Source organism: Calidris pugnax, unplaced genomic scaffold (genome assembly GCF_001431845.1).
Source record: "Calidris pugnax isolate Ruff unplaced genomic scaffold, ASM143184v1 scaffold8, whole genome shotgun sequence".
Lineage (NCBI taxonomy): Eukaryota > Metazoa > Chordata > Aves > Charadriiformes > Scolopacidae > Calidris > Calidris pugnax.
Genome location: NW_015090830.1, coordinates 24,237,628 through 24,245,215, shown reverse-complemented (window position 1 = coordinate 24,245,215; position 7,588 = coordinate 24,237,628). Strand labels below are relative to the sequence as shown.

At 41.8% G+C, this 7,588-nt stretch overlaps 1 protein-coding gene across 1 annotated transcript in view; it reads left to right on the top strand.

Moving 5' to 3' along the window:
• Nucleotides 1-3,464: 3,464 nt before the first annotated feature.
• The window catches only part of LOC106887391 (doublecortin domain-containing protein 2-like), an 18,849-nt gene continuing 14,725 nt past the window's right edge, over nt 3,465-7,588 (top strand). The window contains exon 1 of the mRNA XM_014940877.1: nt 3,465-3,578. The gene's annotated coding sequence lies outside the window, so the exon portion shown is untranslated. The remainder of the gene's footprint in view (nt 3,579-7,588) is intronic.

Sequence of the window (7,588 nt, the reverse complement as noted above, 5' to 3'; positions counted from 1 at the left end):
TACAATTTTTGTACTTTTTTTCCCTCTATTGTACCAAAAGACAACAGTATGTGTCCTAATGTAGGACTAATTTAATTCCTTGCCATTTTCTTTGGATATTTTTATTTATTCCAGTTTTATTCAAGCGTTACAACTTTCCCATTTTTCAGTTAGTCTCATTTTTTTCTTCACCTCTCTTGGCACATTTCAGAACTAAGTGTTTTTCTTCCTTCCCTGACTATTAATGGTACATGTGTTTTGGACATTTGTCTTCCATGCTCTCATGTTTGTGCAGAGCTAAATAATTCATTCCCCTTTTGTTGTCAATTTTCCTGCTGAAAACAAATCTTTTCTGCCATCCCTTCCTTCAGAAACCAACTAACGATCTTTTGTGTTGTGTGCATTTGAAACGTGCTATTCTTTAGCTACTTGTTTTCTGCAAAGAATATAGTTGTTCTAAAAATGGGATAACTTCCCATTTGTCTGAAAACACTGTCCTTGAAGTTTTTTTGGTGACTTCTGTGGTCTCTATTCTTTCCCATTGCAGCCTGGCATCTAGTTTTGGCATCCTCCACTCTGTGGAAGAGCAGGGATGCTATTTCACTTCAGAGTGCTTCCTGTGCAAGGCAATGAATGCTGGTGTCCTTGAGAGATGCTGGAAGGCTCTTTTGAACTAATTTCTTTCCATTTACAACCAGCTTTCTGAGCAGACACCTCTTCGAAAGTGCTTGGAGGAAACCCCAAGGGGATTTCAGTTTTTCCTTTTTGGAATCCCGCTGTTTCTAGCTCTTTGGGTACAGTGTTTTGAATGGGAAAGTTGGTTGCCTGGCCCAGGTGAAAAATTATCGTCTTCTTCCCTCTCCCTCACTTCCTCTTGGTTTCATGATTAAGGTTTCTGAAAATACTGCACAACTGTCTCCTTGTGCTGGGTTATTCAGCATAGCCCTGAGGCTGCTCTTCTAAGGAGAGGTGCTTTAAATCGAGAATCCTCAACTCTAGAGATGAATTTTGTGGATTTGGCCTCCAGGGCTGACACATGTTCATCTCCCTTGTACTACTTTTGCCCTGCCTGAGAAAAACCTGATGAGAATTACCTCTGCATCAAAATCCTTTTACCCCTAGAGGCCAGACAATCACCATTTCTGTTGAAAGACTTGGGCATCTTGAAGGCAAAGGTATTATTACAGAATCTAAATGGAATGATGGTGATATTAAACACAGTTCTCTCTGACACTGATTTGACTTTTTATAGTTCAGTGAGCCAAGGAATGTAGGACAAGCTTATTTTCTTAGGTGCTTAAGGGAAGGCCTTGAATTAGGAGAAGCATCATGGTGGCTTTCAAGAAACAGATTATGTTTTCCTCTCAGAATATGGGGGTAATCTATATCACAATCAAACATCTGTGATGGGAGGCAACAATCATAATATCAGGTAAGTGAAACAGAACCTTCTGTGCCTTAGAGAGCTCAGAAAAATGGGAAATGTGAAGTGCACAGGTTACTTGAAAAAGTACAAGTAGCACCCATTCAGATGCATTTTGATGCTACTCTCCACGGCTCCATGTTTTTATTGCTGAATTTGTCAAAAAACTTGTCTCATCAAAGGGGGGCTGTAATGAGATACGTACGTGTAGATTGTCCAAGCTTTACCGTACTGCCAGCAGATATTGGATGTCCTTAGTTGTTTTCGATGGAACATACTACAACAGATGCATTATATTTAATAATCTACCAACAAAAAAAAAATTAAGAAAATACAAATTATTATTTCCATGCTAAGTGTGAAGATGGGACCTTTTTCAAGATGTGCGTGATGTTTAGAATAAGAATCCAGGCAATGGTGCTAAGAACCCTGTGGTATTTCCAACACTGGTATTTTCAGAGGATAAGTAGTATAGAGCTTTTGTCAGATCTTTTGTTCCAGCAGGACTGATGCTCAGGTACTCAAGCTGCTTTGTCCGTCAGAAAATCTCTCTCCTGAGATGCTGTCAGCGGTACCACTCTGGAATATCATTGTGATGTTCCAGAGACTTCCCCATTTCTGCCTCTTCATTTCAAACTAGGAGAACAGCTTTAATTTCTGGTTCTCTAGTCAGGGGCCCGTCAGTAGATGTCTAAGGCCACCCGGATGAGCTGGCACCTCCCCTCCAGTTAGCCATTTACAGTGGTATGGTATGGTATGCCTCAGAACTTTGTTCCCCAGGTAAACTCCTTCCTTGGCTCTTGTAGTGATGAGAAGGTAACTGGAAAACTAACTTGTAGAGTAGTCAATGCAGGTGGACTCTGGATTTCCCTAAGTCTTGGGGTTTTATACATTATTTTTCCTCCTTCTCAAAGGTGGTGTGAATAGTTCAGTGCTACACTAGGGCTGTTCATTTAACAGTGTCAAGCAATGTAGAACAATTTGCATGGTCAGTGGATATTATCGAGTTCTGTTATTATCCTCTTATGAAGAATTAAGAGACAGTCCAAAACAACACAAATATTTTTTTCCTCTTTCTTATTGTAGTTACTTATTATGCTGGATATGAACACATCAGCATAGGACCATCTGTCTGTCTTAGGGATGGAGAGGGAGATGGGTTAGAATAACCTACGCTTTTGATTTCGGGGCTGCTTTCAGTCCTGGGGGAAGGGAGACAGGAATGTGCATCACTTGGAAATGGTCTTCTGTATGTACCCATCTTCACTTTCCTAGTTAGCTGAGAATGAAAGATCTGTATTAGAAAATTCAAAGATCCCTGGTTATTACTTAGATTTGTGGGAAAAAAATTACTCTTACTCTAAGTGGTGTAAAGTCTTTGCAGAATTGAACATCATTCTAACCATTAAGCCTGTTAGCCAGCAGTATGTGCTTTTTTTAATGGGGATGTGGAGTTTCAGCTATAATTCTATTTGCACGTGCCCAAGGGTGGGGAGTAGCATTCCCCAACTGCTTCTGTTAATCTTTTACTCCTGTCCTGCTTCACCATATTTATTGTTGATTCAGAGCCTGAGATTTTTGCTAGATGTGTGTTATAATGCTATTTAATAGAAGGTACTATCATTGAGCTTCGCCATATTTATTGTTGATTCAGAGCCTGAGATTTTTGCTAGATGTGTGTTATAATGCTATTTACTAGAAGGTACTATCATTGACTTTAGAAATAGAAGTAATATGTTGTTGTTGTAATGTATTAAATTCAGATTGGCTCCTGACCTTTGCCAGAAGTGAAGGAACTTCAGATACAGGGCTTTGTTTAGTCTTTGTTTTTCTTCCCTCTTCTCTCTTGCCTTCCCCAAATGGTGTAACATGTAAGTATTTGTTATTAAAAAGGAAAGGAAAACAAATTGACAATAATGAGAGATTGAAAACTTCATTAAAATAACTGTACGGGGAATGGTGGGTCAGCTCAGAAACCTGCTCTGAGAAACAACATTGAATGCAGTTTGCAGTTGTGCCACACAGTGTCACAATTGGCCTTCACTTCCTTCCACTCTGTGTCTCTCCCATCGCAGGTGAAGATATTTACAAAGCCAGAGAGGAGGGGTCTGAAGTGTGGGGGGCAGCTGAAGTGCAGGAAGATGAACATACTCGTGTAGAAGTTCCGCTGGACCAGGTATTGATCGAGCTTTAAATCAATGGCTTTTTTTTTTTTTTTAAGGATCACAGGCTGTTTGTTGCTTTTCTTTCCCCAATTTCTTTCAAGTGTACAGCATAATTCTTTGGGGATGGTTGTAACAACGATGTGGCTTCTTTTATGGGAGCTTTGGCAAATCTTCCTTTCTGTGTTAAGGTGTCAAATACTAGTTACCTTTCATCAGCTTCAGAACTGCTCTGAGAGCCCTTACAGGGCACTAGAGAGTCAGGACTCCCTGCTGTCACAACCTACCAAATAGATCCACCTGGATCACGGTCCCTTTATGCTGGTGGAGCACTGTAAAGGGACTATGGCAGAGAATCAAGGTCAGAATTCCTGCAGTCTTGAACCACAAACAGGTGTGGATTTATCTGATTTTTATTAAAGCTGCCAGCACTTTCTTCTGTTGAAACTTTTTAACTGTAAGACTTATGTGCAGTAAATAGTCAATTGCTCACAATTCAGTCCTCTTTTTCATCTTACATGTTTGTAGAACTTTGCGTCAGGTTCACAAGATGTTGCATTGTGATTCTGGTGTCTGTTGGTAGTGGCCTGAGGTCAGCCACCTAGGCCACAAGATAATATTTCTGGTCTGTGCTGCAGTGTAAGGAATCTGTTTATCCAACAGATTTCTCAGGCAAAAAGTCATCCCAACAACATAAGGGATTCTTGGGCGTTTTCCTGACTTCCTGGTGGTCAGCTCAGTGCCGAGGAACAGTTGTTAATGTGAGATTATAAATAAATGGGAGTTAAAAATAGTTGTTTGTAAATACACTTTAATTACCCAGGGCAACATGCTGGAGCACAAACAATCTGGGAGATTTTTGGAGTGTGCTGGAGACAATTTTTTGGTGTAGGTAGTGGGGATACACATTTAGGAGAGGCATTCTGCTGGATTTTGTACTCATGAATAAAGGGGAAGTGGTTGGGGATGAGATAGTGGCAGTCTTAGTTGCAGTGGCCATGAGATGATAGGGTTTAAGACCCTTAAAAAGGTAGAGATGGAAAATAAGAAAATAAAAATACTGAAATTCAGGAGAGTGGACTTCGGGAAACTGGTAGGCAGGAGCCTGTCCAAAGCTGCCCCAGAGTGCAGAGGAACACAGGAGATCATCTCCTAGGGCATCTTCCTCAAAGCACAAGAACTGTCCCCATGTACAAGAAAAGAAACAGGCCTAGTAGGAGGCTGGTTTGAACAGAGGACTCCTGACCTCATACTAAAAGAGGCAGAGTGTGGTAGGTGGGGGATGAACTGCTAAGGAGCAGTATAGAGACATAGCCTGAGTGTGCAGGGATGGACCTGGGAAAGCCAAAGCTTGTTGAGAAATGGAAATTGATACATGTGGTTGGGAATAACCAACATGGATTTAATATGGGCAAATCATATTTAACCAACCCCTTTGCCTCAGTAGTGAAATAACTGGCTGTGTGGATGAAGGAGGAGCGGTTATTATCATTTGTCTTGCTTTCAGCAAAGACTTCCATATTTGTAGGTGAGATTGGAAGAATTGTGGTAGATATGGGGAGGAAGATACCCTTAAGGAAGGTAGGGACTGGATTTGTGGGCTACAAAGCAGACAGAAAACTGGCTTGTTCAGTGGAAAGTAAAAGGTCAATTGGTTGAAATGTAACTGGCACCTATTTATGGATGGTGGTCCTCAGGGTTTGGTACTGGATCTGATACTTTTTAATATGTTCATCAGTAACGTGGCTGATGGCATAGGATGCAGCCTTATCCAGGCCCAGTACTGAAGCCAAACTGTCGTTATCAGGGGATATGCAGGGCTGCCTTTCAAAGCAATCTCAACAGCTTGAAGGAATAGGCTGACTCAAGCCCCATGAAGCTCAACAAGGAGAAATATGAAGTTGGGCACCTGAAACACAGTAGCTGTGTCTTGGTACAGTCTGGGCACAGGTAGGCTAGAAAGCAACTACAGGAAAGGGCCATGCATCTCCTGTGGATAGCAAGTTGATGATGAGTCAGCAGTACTCCCTTTTGGTGATGAGCTTTGACTGTGCAGGCTGGGCTAGTAACATCAAAGGAACATCATCTTCCTTGACTTGTCATCTCTAAGGTTGCATCTAGAATATTTTGTCCAGTTTTGAGTCCTTCCCAGTACAAGAGAGAGGCCAGGCTGGATGTGGCCTTGAGCAACCTGCTCTAGTGGGAGGTGTCCCTGCCCATGGCAGGGGGGTTGGAACTAGATGATCTTTGAGGTCCCTTCCAACCCAAACCATTCTATGATTCTATGATTCTATGGTTTACCAATGGGAGAGAGTCAACAACACGTTAAAGGGCTTATGACACAGAAAGAAGCTTAGGGGACTGGGTTGGCTTCACCTTAAAGGCTAAGCAGGAGAGGGCAGGTCAAACTGCTCTCTTCAGCTGCAGATGGAGTAACAGAGAAGACCGAGCTGAACTTTTCTCTGTGTTGCCCAGCAAAAGGATGAGGCAAGGGTCAAAAGTTGCAGCAAGGAAAATTCTAATTTGACAAAAGAAAAATTTTTTTCAACATTGAGAACTGCCAGCACTTTCCTGTCTAGAGGGGGTGGAGAACCTTTGTCTTTGGTGATATTTAAAACTAAACCAGACAGGGCCTCAAACAACTTATTTTTACTTTGAAGCGGGGCACTGGCCTAGATGATCTCTAGAGCAGTGTTCTTCAAAGTGGATTGTGCACAGCCCAGGGGTTGTGCGAGACAATCCATGGGAGTGCAGGAAGAAAATGTTAGAACTTCAGTAGTACTTGTATATAATTTATAAATAAAGATACAAGTACTGGGGATTCGTGCTCAAAAAGTTTTTACTGATAGCAGTGTGCAGTCAAAACAGTTTGGAGCCCACTGCCCTAGAGGTCTCTTCTAACATAACTTTTCTGTGATTCTGTATTTGTTCATCTTTGATTATTCAGTCCTATAATCAACTTCTTTTTAGTAAGCTTTAGGGGTTTTTGCTTACTATTTAGTTGGCTGGGTTTTTTTTCAATTTATTTGTATTGTGTAAAAGAATACTAGATGTATATACATTTTGCTTGTGTTCTGCTTTTAAAAAATGCCTGAGAGGAAAACAGAAGTTTTATGGCATTGTATTTGTGTATCAACTTCTGCCTGCATTACTAGTGTGTACATTAATGAAGGATGCATATGAAATTGCTGCTGTAGCCATTTTGAAGAATGGCACCCTACCATCTGAAAAAAAAATCTGGATCTCTCAATTTTATTTTAGGCTGCTGTTTCTAAGAAAGAACATCCTCAGTGATTTATTAACTTTAATGGGAAGGAGTGTTGCTCAGCTATTTTATAGACATTGTTTTTAAAGATACATGAATCAGGTGATTGAAAGAGGCAAGAGCGTGGCTGCCCCGGTCCCTGATAGAAGGAATGCTACAGCTGTGCCTTTTCACAGCAAATACCTGCCCCCACCCCAGAGACTTACGTGCTAAACACCATTGGGATCATCAGCCCTGTTAATTGCACTTGTCCTTGCGAGGTGTTGTGATAATTAGGATGTGTTGGGTTGTACTGATAGTCGTGACATCGGGGAAGAACATGCTGCCTGTCGGCTTAATCTTTGTTTCTTATGGCATCCTGAAGTATATCCTGCCCTGGTCTTGACAGTGTAATAATCAAATTGAGGAACGATTAGCCTGTTTATTGGCCTCTGAAGGTGCGTAAAGAATTCCTCTGGGGAGCGTAAAGCCTTTGACAGTGTAAATTGGGTTGTCAGGTCTAGTTTTTAGGCTGACTGCAATTCATATGAAATCCAAGAGCCCTGGAGACGGCTGCATTGCTTCTCCGTGGAGATCCTACAGTGTGCAGGCAACAGCTCTGCCCATTCTGCTGTGTGTCTCACCACTTTGCCTCAGCCAGAGGATGGGGACCATCACTGGGGAGGGGGAGAGTAGTTAACTCTGCGGTACCGCTTCTGTACTTGGCAGTGGCCGCTGCGGTTATAGATGCAGTTGTGTTGTGGTTTCAGCCGAAATTGC